This window comes from Ctenopharyngodon idella, chromosome 20 (genome assembly GCF_019924925.1).
Source record: "Ctenopharyngodon idella isolate HZGC_01 chromosome 20, HZGC01, whole genome shotgun sequence".
Classification (NCBI taxonomy): domain Eukaryota; kingdom Metazoa; phylum Chordata; class Actinopteri; order Cypriniformes; family Xenocyprididae; genus Ctenopharyngodon; species Ctenopharyngodon idella.
Window position 1 is genome coordinate 23,627,651 of NC_067239.1, and position 15,238 is coordinate 23,642,888.

Sequence of the window (15,238 nt, forward strand, 5' to 3'; positions counted from 1 at the left end):
AGTTAAGATATGATGTATTAGAGTTATATGATGACATGGAGTTGATAAAACAATATAAACTTGATTGACAATTCTTTTTGTATCTGACCTAATAATAAATAACTTTAAAGTATACTTTAAATAAATGTATTGAGCCCATCAGTCCACAGTAAGCAGGATCTTAAATAGTACTATTGCTAAACTTTCCACACCAAACATAGTGGACAAATTTGATGTGCAATGTTTTTTTTTGTTTTTTTTAATGAACCTACAATTTTGCTTAAACCATCAAAATATGAGTAAAATATTTTTGTTTTTATGTTTATATTATTTACATGTTTTAAAATATAAGGGAAGAATAAAACACTAAACTAAACAAAGGTATTTATCTGACAAAATTTTTGGCAAAAAAAAGGAAAACTACAGCTACAGGTTTCAGAAAAACAAAAAAGCTCAGAAAAAAGCACACATTGACTACAACATAATCAGTTTTTAATATTTCATTGGTCCTCTTGTTTTTGCATGTATTCATAATGTCTTTGTATGATAGCCTGGCCAAAAATAATTTGAAATAATTTGAAATTTAATTTCATTATCACTCATGAAACAATTGACTCCAAGCACAGCTACACCAAATGCTTATATCTTTTTTAACATATTTTTAAAAATATTTGAATTAAGGTTGAAGATGTTAATTTTCATATGGCTGGACATCACATTTGGCCAAAACTCTATGGCAGTTGATTGACTTTCCAACTGACCATCAAACCATGCGGCAAAACTTTATGTTGATAGTGGGCTTCCCTGGAGTTGTTGGAGCCATTGATGGAACTCATGACACATCATTGCTCCAATTGTAAGTGAGGAGACATATATCAATTGAAATTGATTCCACACCATCAATACTAATTTGTGATAATTTTGCACAATGCAAAGCTATTTTTAAAAATAAATAAATATTAAATATAAATATTAAATATTAAAATGTTTCAGTGTCTTTTTAAATTATTATAATTTTTTTTAAATAACATTAAATTATTGGTGAGGTGCTGCTGTGTCTTCACCCTTGCAGGCTCGCTTTTGGCTGATTCAGAGGTTGAGGGTGGCCATTTTGAGTTGACATCATTTTTCAGGTCATGCACTCGATGACGTTTGTTGAAATAACTCATATCTGCACTTCTTTTCTCTCTCTTGCAAACACTATGCTATCAGGTAATGAAGGGTCCAGAAACCTTGAAATGGTTGGCAGCGTAGTATGAAGACGGCGTCCCATGAGCAACTGGGCTAGGCTGTACCCATTGTGAAGTGGAGTTGACCTGTACAACAGTAGGGCAAGGTAAGGATCTGGTGCTTTTTTGAGGAGGTTTTTCACAGTCTGTACAGCCCGCTCAGCCTCTCCGTTGCTGCGTAGATGCTTTGAGCTACTGCGGTGACATGTTTGAATCCATAAGTATCTGCAAAAACCCGAGAAAGTACTGGATGAGAACTGTGGTCCATTATCACTCACTAATGTCTCTGGAATGTCAAGACGTGCACATTCTCTGCATTTAACTACTCCTGGATGCTCTTTATGCAGTTTGGCGAGGACATCATTGCGCAAAGCAGAGGGAATAACGAGTCTTGTAACTTTTTGGAGAATGCCGTCATGGACTGATAGATAAGCTTGTTCAGACCACTAAAGCTTCTGAGTCCCTGTACAACAACTAGACTCAGGCCACCCGTCTTGACACATTTTCATGACAGTTGAACACACACTGTCTGATTTGAAATGTTCTCTCAGGTTGTCCAGGTAAGATTGGCTTGCTGTGAGATGCTCCACAATGTTGTCCACATAAATGTTAGTGCTTTCCTTGAACTTATAATTCCTGTTTTCTTTGTCTCTCACAAAATCTCTCACATGCCCGGGTCAGCCCCAGGGCCTCCTTTTCTACCTGCGCGTATCTTTGCTCAACAGGAGTAAGAGACTGTGACGTGTAGGCAACAGGTCTCCAATCATCACCCTCTTTTTGCAGCAGAACTGCTCCCAGTCCATATGACGATACTTTGAATTGGCTTGTTTGTATTGTACAAGGTCAGCACTGGTGCAGATGACAAGTCTTCCTTCAAGTTCTTAAAAGCTTTGACTTGTGCTTCAGCTCAAAACCAACAATTTTTCTTGGACAGAAGATCTCTTAGGGGTTTATCTTTTTCTGCCAGATGTGGAATGAATTTTTTCCAGCTAGTTGACCATGCCAAGAAAACTCCTGAGCTCACTAATGTTTGTTTGCTTGGGCCGCTGCTTTCTTACCTGGATCCGGCTACACTCCTTTGTCTGAGATGTTGTGACAGAGAAACTTGACTACACGCTGGGACGAAGCACAATAATTGAGTTGACTCACCATTTTCCATCTTTTGGAGCACTGCGTGAAGGTGCATATCATGCTCCTCTTGAGAACAACCCCACACAAGCACATCATCCATGTCACAGACTACTCCATCCAGGCCCTCAGTGACTTCAGTTTCCATACGATTTTGGAAGTGCTCAGCCGCTGATGCAATACCGAAGGGCAAATGATTGAAGAAGTACCGTCCAAACAGTGTGATAAAGGGTGTCAGCTTGGCAGACTGCTCGGCTAAAGGGATTTTTCAAAACCCCATGATTGCGTCCAGCTTGCTAAAAACAGCTCCTGCTAACAATCTGAGGATCTGTTTAGCAGAAGGAAGAATGAATTTCTTCCTTTGCAATGTTTCGTTAAGCTTTGTTAGATTGACGCAAATGTGTGGGTTGTCTGGCTTTTTAGGCACCAAGACGATGCCCGCATACCACTCCGTCTGTAATTTTTAACATTTTTAACTTTTGCCATGAGTGGTAGAGGAAAGAAAATGGAGTTTTGAGAGAAAATGGAACTGATCCTGGGCTCAGTTTAAAGGTACACTATGTAGTTTTTCATCCACTAGAGGTCGCCTATTCAAAACAAAGGCGTAGCTTGATGACGCCAAGTTTGAGCGCGGAATCTTGGGACATGTTGTCTTCACCTCAGAGCCGGTGGAAAAGAATCGGGGTAGGACTCGTGCAGAAATCATGTTCATGGATGCGATTATTAACGGTACTGTAGTATGAAGCAGAGCAGGACAGAGTGTTGTGGGAGCTGAACAAGGCCGCTGGAGTGATTGTTAATGAGAGACGAACGCAACAGTGAGCAGTGGATTTTTTTATTATGCCACAGTCTCCGGCGCCAATTCCGCTTTTCCGGTCATGAGTATGAGGTAACACAGCGCTGTTTATCATATTAGATACATTTGAGTGTGTTGAAAATGATGTTATAACGTTACTCTGTGCGTTCGCTCGGCAGCTTGTGTGACACACTTGTTGCACACTGCAGTAAGCTAGATTGATTTTAGAATATCATATTAAATGCTGGATGGCTTGTGTTGATAAATGGCATGCAATTCATTTTAAAACGTATTGTATAATGGAGAAAAATTCTGTATTACTGTTACTAAAAATAAAGCTGCATCTGATTATGCTATGTGAGCTACTTAACAAAATAGTGTTTTTCTCTGAGGCATGGTAAAGCATGGTACTCGCAAAAAATGAAGAAAATTAGATGTAAACAATAAGACTAAACGTGTTGAGCTATATAACAATAATTAGTTTTCTGTCTATAAATGTATCAAAACAGATGTTCCCTTGTCTAATAAAACATTTAGTATATTAAAGCGTCTTTGGTGTTTCCATGGTTTCTACAAAATAAAATTGGAAACCGAGGGTAACGTGGATATGACGCAAGTGACAGGCGACTCCCTCATACGTCCCGTATCCTGATTTTCTCACGATTTACAAATAGTTGGAAACATTTGGGATATTGTAAGTACTCAACTGAACAAAATATATAACACTGGCCTAGTGGTTTTTAAATATTTTATAAAAAAATTTACGTATTGCAGCTTTAATGGTGTACGGCCAGTCGTAGGATAGCAGTCATGTAGAGTGTGAATACTTATGCCATCAACACATGTGACAAGACCCAGTTTGGTGATGGAGGGTCCGCCTAGAAGTGCAGAATGTAGACGCTTAATTACATACACTTCGTCCAAAGTCTGCTTGTCTCATTTCTGAAGCAGCATGCTCTAAACCCCAATCACACTAAATGGTGAGCATCTGGTTCCATGTACAGGCTTGGTCACTCTCTGGTGTGTGTGTGGGTTTGCTGCCATCTTTGAATAGCTCTCATGGAACACGTGGCCTGGCAACTCGCAATTGTGTGTTATAAAGTCAGAATTGCAAGATATAAACTCGCAAGTCTGAGAAAAAAGTCAGAATTTAGAGATAAAATGTCGCAATTATCCTTTAAATTTTTTTATATGTAGTTCCAAACGTAGGTGCGGGAGGAGCCTAAACATTCAGTCCTGTCAATCATCATTACGAGCGTGTATAAGCAGCAGTCACTGCATCATCCTAGCGACAATTCTTCCAGCATCCCTCCTCCTCCCCATCTCCTCCTCTATTTCTCTTATTCACCCTCTACGCAGTACTGTTATAGCGGGGGGTTTAACTCGGAACTCAAGCCGAGCCTCAAGTTTGAGCCTCCTTTGAGGACAGCAAGCCAAGTTTGTTTTACCATTAACCATTCAGACTGAATGGGCAGGCATTACTTGTGAATCCGTGGCAGAAACAAGCTTCCGTACAAGTCAGATCTTATGCAGTGTTCTTTGAAAACAGCATTAAGATTCTCTACACAAAAAAACTTCTAATTTATCTTATCTTATTATCTAGGGAAATAATACAAATCTGAATATATAGAATGTACCTGTACATGGGTTATGGATGCTGACAGGGAGACTTGAGATTGTTGCAGTGAATCCATCCAAACATGAGCAATTGAATCTTCCTGTTTCATTTGTGCAGTTTGCATTTGGACCGCATACAGGTGGACTGAAAAAACATTCATTTATATCTGAAAAGAGAAAAACATTTCAGAACAATATCTCAATATTTAAAATCATTTTCTAATTAGAAAAAAAAAAAAAGATGTTTAACAACGTCTTAAAACATGATTACTGCGCATGGTTACTGCTATTGATAGTTTCATTCATCTTTGTAACATTATATCCTTCCCAACAAGAGCATGAATAGTTTCCAATATAATTGTAACAATTAGCATTCGGCCCACACACTGACAGTGAGTTGAGACATTCATTGATATCTAAAATAATACAAATGATAAAAACAAGACAAGATCAAAAGGTCCAGTCTGATATCATCCATCAAGCAAGCAAGCTTTGAATCATGTAGGACAAATAGAAAATGATTTCAGAAATTCAGCAGTTATAACAAAATGTTTTTGAAAATCTATGTAATATTCTTATTATTGAAGATCAGAGTATGCATACGTGAAGCTAGAACCCACTTATAAATGTATTTTGTGTTATATATTTTCTACATGCTTACCAATGCATGGGTTACTGGTGCTGATTGGCTGATTCCTGTTTGTTACAGTAAACCCACTCAAGCAGGAACAGTTGTAACTCCCAATTGAGTTGGTGCAACGAGAGTTTGGACCACAGAACTCTGATGTCTTAAGACATTCATTCACATCTTTATTACAGGAAGTGAAAAAATGTGATGTTCAGTGTTCAAAAATCTTTTTACCCTTATGCTTTGTTTGCCTGAATAACAGGCATGAGCAAAACTCTGAAGGTTAATACAAATATCTGATTATAGAATATACCTGTACATGTGTTGTTGATGCTGATGGTGAGACTGGAGTTTGTTACAGTGAATCCATCCGAACACAAGCAACCATAACTTCCCAACTGATTTGTGCAGGTGGAATTTGGACCACATACAGATGGACTGAACAGACATTCATCTATATCTGGAAAGGAAATACATTTCAGAAAAATTGTTCAATATTTCAAATGTTTCATAGTATTTAGAAAAGACCTGAATATATGAGACTATTCTAACAATTACATTGTCAACACCATCACAAAACCGTGATAATGCAAATTCAATGTCTCACCTCTCTGGCAAAGCGAACCCTCTGAAGGGAGAGCTTGAATACATCCACAAGTGCCTCCCACAATGGCATCACACACGTGATAGGCCCTGCAAGTGTCATTGGGCCAAACATGATGCTCCTCACACTTGCACTCATATACTGTTTCATTCAACCCACACACTGTAACACAGTGATAAGGTATGACAGTACACATATACATTATGGTTAAACCTAATATTTGACTTATTAAAAAATAATTAGGTTGATCAGGATCCTGTATCACGTATGAATGGGTCTAATAATGACTGGCTAACATTACTATACCCCATCTACTAGACTAAATTATGTATTTACAAATCATGAAATGTTGATTTGAGATTGACATAACCTACTTTATTATCCAACTTGGATTTTGTCTTAAATCTTCCAACTTCCTAATAAAATATTTCATTACAACGTAGAAAACTGCAATAATATGACACTATTAACTGATACATTATTTTAGGATATGATACTATTCTCTTCTCACTAGTTCTCCCAGACTATTTTTATTAAAGTCAGAAGTCATGTTGTGTATATATTATTTATAAACTAATATTCAGCTTTTTTTTTAATAGTCAATTAATTTTCAGCAGTCCTTCAGCAGTGGTTACTCACTCAGACACAAATGTACTTTTAATTTCACCACGCTGATTGCTCCCACAGTCATCATGTTTTCAGGCCATTTCGAGTTTGGTTTTGACATGAAATAAAGCAGTGATATCTAAGTGACAGTTGATTACTTACTTTTTAATTAGTCTTCCCATTAACGCCATCACTGTCTTCATTCAGGCCGATTCGACGAGAACGCGTACGAAAACAAGAGGCGGGATTTATCGCACGAACCAATCATGTCCAATCGTAACCGATCATATCCAATCATAGCGCGATGGAGGCACTGCCTCCTCTCACATGACTTTTCCCCATTCATTCTCAATAGAGTACCTCAGGGATGACATGTTTTTGTAGGCCAACCTGGAAGTTAGCGGCGCACGGGTTCCCTCGATCGAAAGCCTATGCGTTTTTCCCATAGACTTTTGGAAAATCGCAAAAAATAAGCTCTGTGTTTAACAAAGGGTTACGACTCTTATACGTTTTGTCTATCAAGATAATCTTTACAAGTTAACACAACACTTATACATTTTGAAGCCTAATTAAAGTCGCCAGATATAAAAAGCTAACAGTAGGCTATAAACGGACTACAGCACACCATGGTCGCGGATCAACGTCACCACCACCAAGCTTCCTCACACTTTATTTAAAAAACAACTTTATTTAAAAACATGCTCGCTGATTATGATCTGCGCTGTGTATGAATACTTATCCACTTTTTCATGACAAATGCTGTCCAAATGTCCTGTTTGTCATGATGATGTCTAAAGTCCCCGCCAAAGGAAGTAGTCCCTTTTAGCAATTTGTTAGCAACCGCCATTTTTAAGACACAATAAAGGTTTAAAAAATCACAAGCGGGTTATAACTGGTGTTTTTTATGTCATAGATCAAAACGTGAAAATATTTAGAGGCTTTGTTAACCACAAACCTTATTTCAGGCGATTTAGCAAAAACAAATTCAAAAAACCCATAGACTTTAGGGCGATGGAACCGGAAGTCCTAAAATGCTAACTCGCTTCCGGGTTTTGCATACAAAAACACGTCATCCCTGAGGTACTCTATAGACCCTTTTCACAGACTGCGATGACGCGTTTTTACGGTCGCAGGATTTACGATGCGGTCATATCGTAAATCCTGCAAAGTTTTTTATATTTTCATTTTTTTAAAAAACGTATGTACATTTATAACACTTAGTATTATATTACCTTTGCATCAAATTGCAAAAATAATTCTAATTATGTTTCTAATACAGTGGCTATGGGAGTGACAGTAAAAATTACATCTTTCTCTCTTCTGACTGCCGTTATCAATCGCTCTCTATTTTATTTTCTCTCTTTTTGAAAGTTGTGAAAACACTATTGTGGAGTTTTTCTTTTGCTGTTTGAGCAAATGGAAACACAAAAAAATATATTTAATGTATTCTCTCATTCACCGCTATAGAATTTTACCCAACTATGATGACTTCTGCTTTGACTTTTACACTTTTTAATGTCAATTTTTGTAACATTTGCGTTGTTTTGTGTCGAATATTTTCTCATCCAGTTTTTTTGAGGAGGCACTGCCTCCCTTGCCTCCTCGGAGGAAACGCGCCTGACCTATAGATATGTATATGGTAGCAGCATTGGTACAACAGCTACTCAATACTCTGATTAACAAACCAGACTCAAGTATTTCAGAGAGCCGTGTATTTAAAGGGATAGTTCACCCAAAAATGAAAATTCTGTCATTATTTACTCACCCTTAAGTTGATCCAAACATGTATGAATTTCTTTCTTCCGCTGAACACACACACACAAAAAGAAGAAGATATTTTGAAGAATGTTTTTTTTTTTCTCCATACTATAGAAGTCAACAGGGCCCATCAACTGTTTGGTTACCGATATTATTTTGTGTTCAGCAGAAAAAAGTAATTCATACAGGTTTGGAACAATTTGAGGGTGAGTAAATGATGAATTTTCATTTTTGGGTGAACTATCCCTTTAAGTTTCATATTTCTTTAGCAAAAATGAAATATTCTGCTCTCACCAGTTGTCATGTCGATATCTTTGATCTTTATGCTGTTGCTCAGAGTCAAAGGCAGGCTGATATTTCTGATGAGATTCCGTAAGTAGTTCACCAGGAACAAGTCAAAGACACTTACATCAATTTCAGTCTCATACTCAAACTCAGAAAGTGGTGCTGCAAGAACAAACAGAAAAAGTCTGAGCAGAACAAGCGGTACAATTACATTTTTTGATGTTTAAAACGTCTCCAAATACATTTCGCCTGAACGCACCCTACAGTTAAATAAAATGCAAATTATGTTAACTCATTAAGTTATGCAGTGTTCTTAGCAAACAGAAATCCAATAATATAATCAATCTTAATAGATTTAAAGTACATACAGCTATTAAAAATAGGAAAATATTTTTTCACCTTGGCAGAACTGTCCATCAGTTGGAAGGGCATTGATACATGTACATGACCCATCAGTGACGTCATGACAGACCTCGTATGAGTGACACGTGTCATTCGGCCAAACAAACTGACCCTCACATTTACACTGATACTGTGTTTCATTCAGAGAACACACTGGAAAGCAGGGAAGTGCAATAATTAACAGAGTACATATCAGTATGTATGTTCATTTTTATAACTTTAGTAGTATCACTAATTGTAGGTTAATTGTAACTTTATAGACATCAGAAAGATCTTTAGCTGATGAATGATGATGGTTTTAACAGGCTCACCTGTTGAAATGTTCAAAGATGTAATTTCAGTACTGTTGTCCACTTGAACTGGAAGTGTAACAGGAGTCACAGAAGATCTGATTTTGTTGATCACAGTTTCGGATACATTCATTTCCACAACCATAATGTATTCAACTGGATCTATACATATGGAAACATAATGTGATTTTAATAACCATTTGTGCAATAGGCCTTTACTCTTAAAGCAAAACAATGACAAGCCACTCCCTCAAAACAAATGGCATATTAAGTAAAATAATTTATCTTCATTGTTATACAAATAACATCAAACTATTATTAGGACATTGTATTGAGTAGAGGACAAAACTGTGAATCAGACCTGCACTTCTTTTTTTGATATGATGCACTGGCTCATCTAACTGGAATGATGTAAAAAGAAAAATGTTTTCATTGCAGTCTTTCAGTGAAGTTTCTTATGTTTTCTCACAGTGAAAGAATGTCACTAATTCCAAAGGTATTCATGCATTTATTTAGACATTACCCAACAGTGATTTGTTGCATACTGTATATCTTATTGTAATAAAAGTCTTACAAATAATCTTGATTACATATCATTTTAAAAGATATGAATAATTATCATCCTATTTCATATATTGTGTTTTTCTTTGTTGTGTGATAAAATTTATAAAATAACCTTTCCCTACCTGTAAATCCATACTTATTCCTGAAAAATCAAGAGTTTCCACATTCAGCAGGATAGCTATGATGACTCCTAAACATTTTAATATTTTCCCTGTCATTGAGAAAATAAGAAATTATACATTTTCTTAAATTGTACTCATTGTCAGGCAAACCAATCAGTCTCATTTAATTCATTTTTTCACATATTTCTAATTTTTACTCCTGATGAAAATTGTAACATTTATAGTTAGGGATGCACCGATACCATTTTTTTAAGGACCGAGTACGAGTACCAATACTTTTTTTTTCTAGTACTCGCCGATACCGATGCCTATACGTTTATTAATTTCTCTCTCTCTCTCTCTCTCTCTTTTTTTTTTTTTTTTTTTTTGGTGATGTTGCAGTTTTCCAAGCACAACACAGTGAGACTAATGAATGTAGGACAGCTTCTTTATTATTACTCTAATGAAAAAAGTAATAATTTTTATGTGCTTGTCACAAACTTAAAGAACAAAAATTTCACAGTGTCCAATAACCTTCAAAGGGCATAATTACCAATACATATAATTGTTGTTATATAAAAAGAAATTTACAAACAAATTACAAAAAATACAACAAATACTATAGAGATACAAATTAAATAAACTTGTTTTTCAAATACAGTAGGTTTATTTACCATGTATACATTTATTTAACATCTTTTGTTGTTTTATTAACATTGATGACAAATATAGGCTACGGTCCCTTTAAGACCGAATCCATGGATAAAGACACATATCCTGTTTTCACCCAAATGTTTACGTACACTTAAGCCATAACCGACAGTATTTACGTGATATACTTCACACGATGGACATTTTGACAACTATTTGTATATTTGACCATTCAGGCGCGAGGAGAACTGATCGCGTGCTGTCTGAGAGAACTGGAATCGCGCGCAAGAAAGAGAGAGAGAGCGCGTGCGAGAGAGAGGCTTCATGGTCTGTGTCATTCAGCGCGATTCCGCCTATCCCGCCTTCACTAAGCGATAACGAATTGTGATTGAAAGCAATGTGTGGGTTGTCTTCATTAATTTTGAAGTATTTCCACACCTCTGAGGCTGACATTGTTTCTGCTGCTGCCGCCGCCGGTGTCTCTGTGCACGGAAAATTCTGTCAGTTACGTCACGTGAGGTATCGGTCTTTGGTATCGGGGGTATTTTTACAAGTACATGAGCTTGGTATCGGTGCATCCTTATTTTTTGTTGATGAAAATGTAAACTATAATAGGCCAAAAAAAAATCTAATTTTCAAAAAAGCTTTACCATTTATCATGTCGACATATAAAATGTGTATCAAAATAAACAAAATGTCATCATGAAATATCCTCGTTGTAAACTGTTAGCCAAATGAGGTGGAGTTCCACCTCTGTGGACCTAATGGGAAGAGTTATGTTTGGCAATAGGGTTATAGGGTTAGGGTGTGGTTGGAATGTCTAGCTCCACCTATGATGTCCAGGCAGAGGAAACCACCCACTGGCTCTGCAGTGAGCATACTCTCAAAAAACCCTCCAAACTGGTACAGCCTGTAGGTGGCAGACTTGAGCAGCCATAATGACATGAGCCATAAATCCTAGCTTCAACCTGAACTGCCTAAAAGTAGGCAGTTACTGATAATAGTATACTGAATTATGTAGTTTTTACAAGGTAATTGTTTATTAAACAAGTATTAACTTACATACCCAAAGCATATAACGTTAGCATTTATATTAATACCTGGGCCTTTTGTCCAACTCGCCACCCCATATATTTATATGATTCTTAAACAAAACAAACTACAAAATGTGTTGCTTCATCAATGTTCAGTAAAAAGATACCTATTTTTTCTGCAGTCTATGGGAGTAGTTATAAAAAGCACATTTAAAAAGCTGTGCTTTTAGCCCCGTTGTACCCTGAAAGTCATTAGTGCTGATCATATTAATTGTGAAACATTTTTACAGTATAAAATGTTTTTGTATTTTGTTTGCGAAATGAATCAGAGTAAAACATTGGCTTCTTTTGATTGTTATAAACTGCCAATTAAAAATGTAATAAAACATATCAAATATCGATTATGCTTAAAATATACTAACAAAAGGATGTTTTAGTTTACCTTTGGCCATGTTTCACACTCAAGGTAAATTGCAATCACTCTAGCATATTTCTTCAGAATGTGGATTTTCTTTTATTCATCCAGACATCCTGGATTTTTCTATAAAACAGAAAATTCTGTCATATATGACATATCGGAGTATAATAAGTGTCGTATGTACAAAATACAGGCATAATGAATACTGATGCAAAAGAAGTGATGTGATCATAAACATGAGTAAGTAAAAAATGTATAAGTAGTGTTTTGTAAAAATTATATTCTATTATAATCTAAAGACACTACTGTTAACAGACATTCACTGCAAGAGATATAAAGGAAAAGTAGCCTTATGGGCTAAAATCATATTGCATAATAGATATGCAGATATATTTTGATATTTTAAAGAAGAAAAATATTTAGCATTCTTACCTTGCCTTGCCTCTTGGAAAAATAAACAATGATAATGATACCTGAACTGAAGTTAAATGTCTGAAGACCTGAGTTTTTGTTTCCTTATGCTATGATCCACCTACACAACATTCCCCCTTACAGTTTTTATCCAATAGCTCTCATGCATTTCTTAATGAGTACACCTTTTCAAAACTCATCACAATAATGAAGACTAGTTTAAGTTACAGTGAGTTGAGCTTAAATATGCATATGATAGACAAAGTATATTTTAGATTTTTAATGCTAAACAACATGACTGAGTGGAATAATACACTTCCAAGTAATCTTTCTGCTATTAAATGGATAGTTCACATAAAAATGAAAATTCTGTCATCATTTAATCACCCTCAAGTAGTTCCAAACCTGTATGAATTTCTTTCTTCTGCTGAACACACAGGAACATATTTGGAAGAATGTCAGTAACCAAACAGATCTCGCCTCCCATTGACTACCATAGTATTTATTTTTCCTATATGGTAGTAAACGGGGGGCGAGATCTGTTTGGTTACAGACATTTCTAAGGCATGTTTAAAAAAAGCTAGGATGAATTCAGGTTGATTGGGACACTTTTTGCCATTGAGATGAATGGGGAATTCCCAATCTGAATTCACCCCTACTTAAATGTCCTAACTGATCTAGTGCCTAATCCTGGCTTAATCTAAACCCTGTCTGTGAAATCAGGCCAACATGAACTAACAATGAACAACACTTTACAACATTTATCAATATTAGATAATGCTAATCTCAACATTTATAAATGTATTAATATATTTTTAAAATTAAAAGTTGTGTTTGTTAACATTTGTTAATATTGAACTAGCATTTTCACTAACATGAACAAAGATTAATAAATGCTATAAAAAATATATTGCTAGTTCATATTAATATATTAACTAATGTCAACAAATGAGACTTTATTGTAAAGTGGATGACTGCAATTGTAAAACAAGAAGAAAAAAGAAACCAGTCAAGTGATTCATTTCCTGCACCGACTGCATTCTTTTTCTTTCATTCTTTCTCTTTTTTTATAGAAGGGAACATTCGGAGAATCTGATACTAAGGTACTTTTTAAGCTTACATTTTTCCTGATTTATACTTGATGTTTTGTATTTTGTTGATGAAATGAACTAGTCCTTAAAGGGTAAAGCATTCAGAGCAAAACATGGGCTTCTTTTGATTGTTATAAACTGCCAACTAAAAGTGTAATATCAAACCTCTTATTATATTGATCATGTTTAAAAAGATAACAAGAAAGAAAAGTGATTCAGTTCCTGGCTGACTGAATTGATTTTTCTTTTTAAAAGTTAAACGTTTCCTCACTTTTATCTATACAGTGACATGTCTCAGGGATTTTAACATGATTGTGGAATGTCAATCGTTTGAACTCTCCCATAAAAAGGACAAAATGTCTTACATTGTAAGCGAGCTGACATAGCTCTTATGCAAGTATCCCACGTTTCTCGGTGTCAGAATAGACATTATAAACTGATAGCTTTCTGATCTCACAGTGCTTCAAGAGGAGTCATTATACTTCAGAACAGAAGATTCCTGTTCTTAATAGAGAAAATGGGAGGTGATGAAAAGGGGTGGTTTACATATGCCTTCAGATCATGGAATTAATTATAAAAAAAAAGTTTTTTCTCAGTTTATTCCCCTAATAAATATGATATAAAACTTTTTCCCATCCCTTACCAAAATTCCTCCTTAGTTTTGTTGACTACAATTTGATCGTTCGTTGGTATGGATGCTAATGCAGTTGTTAATCCCTTAATTGATAGATCTCTGTCTACCATACATGCGGATCAGGCTTCACAGTCATTAAATGATCTTATCGAGGATAAAGACTTGTATGATATCTGGAGAGTGAAGAATGAGAACTGTAGGGACTATACGTTTTACTCTGCATGCCACAAGTCATTCTCTAGGTTAGATTATATTTTAGATTATATATTTTAGATTATATCATTTCTAAATACCTTATTTAATGTGTAAAACATATTGAAATCTTACCCATATTGATCTCAGATCACTCTGCTGTAGCTTGTAATGTCTCCTCCTGGAATACAACCCTTTTGCAAAACGAAGACTTTGTTAAACAGCTACGTTTCAATTTGACAAATCTCATGGGAAACAACTAAATGCTTTTCGAGAGGAAACTACTATTTTAATAAACAACGGCCAAGTAAATTAAGCGAAATTAAGCGCACAACGAGGCTCTGTCCTCAATAGTGAAAATGAAAAAAAGGGAAAGTGATATGTGAAGGTCAAGTATGGAAATCCATCCTCTGCATTTTACCCATCCAAGTTACTGCACACACATTAGGAGTAGTGAGTAGTGAACACACTCACACACTGCAAACCGTGGAAACATACACCCGGAGCAGCGGGCAGCCATTTTTGCTGTGGTACCCAGGGAGCGATTAGGGGTTAGGTGCCTTGCTCAACGGCACCTCAGTCATTTCCTGCCGGTATTGAGAATCAAACCCTCAACATTTGGATTAACAGTCTGAATCTCTAACCATTAGGCCACGTCTGCCCCAATAACAGCCATTAAGGATAGTGCAGGTGATAGAGCAGGACAGAGCAGCCATTAAAGGGATAGTTCACCCAAAAATGAAAATTCTGTCATGTCGTTCAAAACCCGTAAGACCTTCGTTTATCTTCGGAACACAAATTAAGATATTTTTGATGAAAT